The sequence below is a fragment of the Marmota marmota genome, unplaced genomic scaffold, assembly GCF_001458135.2.
Source record: "Marmota marmota marmota unplaced genomic scaffold, marMar, whole genome shotgun sequence".
Lineage (NCBI taxonomy): Eukaryota > Metazoa > Chordata > Mammalia > Rodentia > Sciuridae > Marmota > Marmota marmota.
In genome coordinates, this window is record NW_025999961.1 from 7,825,068 (window position 1) to 7,829,929 (window position 4,862).

Here is a 4,862-nt window from a genome sequence, read left to right on the forward strand (position 1 = left end):
TATATATATGAGGGAGTGGAGGAGATGGTGAGGGTAAAAAGAGATTTAGGGAAGAAACAGCCAAAGCTCTATGTGATTCCAGAAGCACAGAGAATAGTATGGAACATGAACAATTGATGTGGAGATTCTAAAAAAAAAGAAAGGGAAAAATTGTGAGGAAAATATTTTGGATAGTAAAGAAATAGAATTACATGCTAAGGAGTTTGCACTTCAATGTATAGGAAAATATTTTAAGAAAAGCAATTGCATGATCAACTATAGTTAATTTAACCATATCTCACATGCCATGTAATGCCAGATAACTAAGTTGAAAGATGTGTATCATTTCCTGAGCTAGCAGACTCAATTTAACTCCAGGTGAAAAACTATATAGAATCTATTATCATTCAGTCTGAGCTCCCTGTGCTGTTGCTTTTGAAGTCTATGACCACATTTAAAACCCCAAAGGGTGGGCAAGCATTTTCCTTTCTCCCTCCTTGACTCTCTGCTCAACTCAGGTTATTCTTTAGTAAGAGGAGAGAATTGCTGCCCGACACCCTGCAGCCTTGGGCACAGCTGGCATCTGGAACACTTTGGTGCATGCCCAAGAGCCATGCAGATAAATGACATATAGGGGGGTTAGCAGTGCTTTCTCCACCCCCTGGAGAAACTCCTACTCAGTACAGTGGCAGGGGACATGAAGTGGGGCTGAAAGAAAGTCATTTCTATACACACACACACACACACACACATCAACTTGAACTAGGTTTTCCATCCCAAGGGTTAAGTTTAGTCTAGCATCTAATATCTAATATCTTGGATCAAATATCAAGTCTCCTCCACACACAGACACACCCTGTAATTACTCTGTTGATCATAAATAATATTTCCTTCAAGGACTCATTTGCATGACTCTCCTTGGGCAAGGACTCATTCACATTACTCTCCTTGGGCAAACCTATGGATGTATTTACCAATGCTTGTTTAGAGAAGGAAAAAAAAATCCATATGCATTTTGGAGTGTGGCTTGTGAATGCTACGTTGTGTAATTCATTGCTTTTGAGTTTCTGTGGTAGGAAGAAATTTCATATGGATTTAATTTTGTCAGAGCTCTGGGAATTACTTACCATTTTTGACATGTGAGACATCACAGCTCTGGGAAAGAGCTGATTACCATTTCATATTTGTTATGGTTTTCCAGGTGGCTGGATATTGCTAAAGCATCCTGCCTCTCATCCAGCTTTACTCAAACTGTTTCTTTAGAATACTGAGTCTACACTGCATGGCAGCAAGCAAAGAAGGGCTGCCAGTTATGCAGATAACTTCTATTTCGTAATTAGGAGCACTGAGGAGCCAGTAGAGTACATAGGCTCCATTCACTGATAGCATCTGAGTGTTCTTGGAATAGTCTTTCTGGAGCAGTGTAACTGTGGGCAAATTACTAAACCTTTAAAACCTGATTTCCATAACCTATAATGTGAGATTAGTAAGATCTCCTTCATAAGCACCATTTATACTGTTTGAAGTTTTTTAATGTAAAATGTTTAGTCCAGTATCTTCCACATAATTGCCTCTCTATAATTGATATCTTTTATAGATGATTTTCACAAATCTAAATACATTTCAGATCGTTCATAAAATCTGGTTAAATATGCTGAAGAATAATAAATTTATAAGGTATTAAAATACTTATTCATTTTCATTTCCTTCTATAAAATCAACTTCCATTTACTTGCATTCTTCACTTCTCAGAAAAAAAGCATATCATGTCTGTGGTCTCATATGGAGAATCCATGTATTACATTCATTGATTTTTTTTTCCAAATAAAAATCTTCCATACAAGTGGAAAATTTTATTTCTTTTGCTCAAAATGCAGTTGACAATTAGTTTTAAATTACTTCCTTTGATAAATGGAAGAGTAGATGTTTAAAATTTTAGCAAAATATTGCAACAATTATAATTCATTAAAATAAGTCAGAGCTTTATTGGAACAATCTCTTAAAGACCACTGCAAAATATTTGCTCAATTGCTATCATTACTATTAATTTTGCTATCATTTTGATATAAAGCATGGGGTGATGGAACTTGCTTTTATTGATGAGGCTAGGAGCAATTTACTTTTGCAACACATTGCTCAATCCATGAATTTAGAACCAGAGGACTAACATATCTTATGTAAGCCTACAAACCTATGAAGTGTTTAAGCATTGAGTATTTAAATACAATTAACTGGTTGGCAAGAAGTTAACAGGTTTTGATTTCAGCAATCACTTATTTGTTTATGTGTTTCCAATTGGAATTGTACAGTTATCATACTGAATGATATTGATCAAGTCAGTTGGGTGACTGGTACAAGTGTCTATAAATAACTCATATCCCATGCTGCTTAGCACTGGATCATTCATCACTGTGCACAGAGAGTGAATGTCTAAGATTATTTTCCTTCTCTTTCAAGCGGTAGACAGTACGCTACCTAAATTAATACAAAAGTAAGAAGGAAATTATCAGATGATCTTAGGGATGTCATTCTGAACATTACTGAGTAGCTCACCTGTGGTTTGAATTTTCCCCCAAAAAAGCACATGTTGGAAACTTGATCCACACAGCAAACTTGCTGACTGGCAGGTGGAACCTGTAGAAGATGGTAGTTCTTGAGGGCTCTACTCCATGGTAGATTAATGCTGATTGTAGGAGGTCTTGAGGCTGTGAGTTTCATCTCTTGCTTTCTCTTACTCTCTCTTTGTTCTGTCATGGAATGACCTAAGAAGGATCTCACAAGATGTTGTCTTCTCAGTACTGGATCCAGCCCCCAGAACTATGAGCTAATAAATTTCTGTAGATGTATAAGTTATGTAGCCTCAGATATTTGGTTACTAGCAGCACAAAACAGACTAAGGCAGTCCTAAATAAGGAGTAAGCAAATGATTTTGGAAATTATAATTAAGATGATATAAATAAGTGTTATTTTAGAATCAAAATCTAATATAAATACATATACATATATACACAGGCATAATATATATGTACAGAAAAGGGAAGGATTCAGGTTATACCAAAATTAAACTAACGAGCCACCTCCAAAAATACAGTGACATTATTAGTATCAGTTCCTTAAGAGCCGAATACTGTGTTATTACCAGACCACTACATAATTCATTGGAATCATGGTGAAAATTTAGAGAATACAATTGCTTATCTTTTATTTTTGTTCAGTTTTTAAGAAAATATCCCTGAGCATAAACATTCATTTACAACATAGGAATGATAATCCACCCCATAAGATAACTGAGAGTGTTAAAAAAATAAAACACATATTACATGACTGAGAGATGGTTACAAAGAATCAAAGAATGCTGGTTTTTCTTCTTCTTCTTTTTTCCTCAAAAAAATTCACATGGGTATGTGAATGTCCAAAAGGGAATTTAAAAATGCTTTACTACTTAAAATTTGACCACACATTGTTTTATGTTCCCAATGTCTACTAATTTCTTAAAGAATTAGTTATTTTATGGGACAAAATTCTTAAAACATACTTAGTTCACAGTCATTTGAGAGAAATCCTTTCTACGTCTCTGCCTGGTTAATACTTCCAAACTGGGGAAGAGTTTACAATTCTTTGGAGTTCTAATTGAGTCATAGAGCCCTAATTTAAAAAATAACAACATGAAAATAAATATCAATTAACGAAATACCTAGCATGAGTATTAAGGTAGATTTCCGTTTATCTTTAAGCATTTTTAATGGATTCAACCAAGTGAAATTACACTATGAATTAGTGAAATCAAGTTTTTACAGATTTGACTGGCTACCAAGAATAAATTGGAAGGTTGAATTATGTTCTCAAGAAAATGAGAACTAAGTAGAAATACGCCTTAATTGTCCAAATGTATCTTTTTAAAGTTGTATCTTCTTCATGAATATATAGAGAACATGAGTGTTTTGAAAACAAATGTAAATTTACCATAAGGAAACATTTGCGTCTGGACATGTCTGTTCTACCCATATCTTTCCAACTATAAAATTTTCGGGAGACATTAAGGATGATGTCAGTTTTTATTCAAAGGTAGTTATACTAAAATACATGAAATTGTTTGAAAGGTCAGAAGAGAAAATAATTTAGACTATCAATTCAAAACCTGGGCAATTGTTTCGATTGCAAAAAGATGCTCTGGAAGCCTGAGTGGAGCTGCCAGAACCAGGCACATTTGAGAAATCTCAGGGGAAGCCATGTCCTCGGGAGACTTGGCGTTTGCTTTTCACTTCAAAGCAGTCAGGCTCAGCCTCTTGGTAATAAGCCAACGTGAACATCCAAACATCTGTAGTTTCTGCCTTCACACTCGCAGTCCGTTTGCTGGTATGTCAGAAGCTGGAAATGCGAATTATAAACAAAATATTACTCTATTTAAGTTTTAACTTCAGTGCACCCTTCACTGAGTCTAATAACCATATTTTTGTTACTTGCTCAGAAATAACTGTCTAAAGCTTGATAAGATACAGTTTCGGATTTTGTTTGCAGAATAAACTGGGGTCCAGAATCACTAAGTGACTTGCCTAATGGCACACAGTGGGTAAGCAGATCAGCTCTGCACTCTCCGTGCATCCTTCTGCTGCCTTGCATTCCTCTCTGCTGTCAGCTCAAGACTTGTGTCTTGGCCTCCTGCCATTGCAGCTCCATGTTCTGGACTCTGTGGGGATGTTCATCCAAATATAATGTGACTGTACCAGAGCAGTGAATGGTGCACTTATATATCCTTTAACCAGGTGATTTTTTGGTACATAGTAAGGTCTTCTATTTCTCAAAGAGTTTTAGAAATATGTTTGTTTATGACAGAGAACAAAGGCCATGGAATTTAAATAATTCAATAATAAAAATAAAATGTC

At 35.4% G+C, this 4,862-nt stretch overlaps 1 pseudogene; it reads right to left on the minus strand.

The window, feature by feature from the left end:
- The window catches only part of LOC125616728, a 39,582-nt pseudogene extending 34,937 nt beyond the window's left edge, over window positions 1–4,645 (minus strand).
- Between the last annotated feature and the right edge of the window lie 217 nt (window positions 4,646–4,862).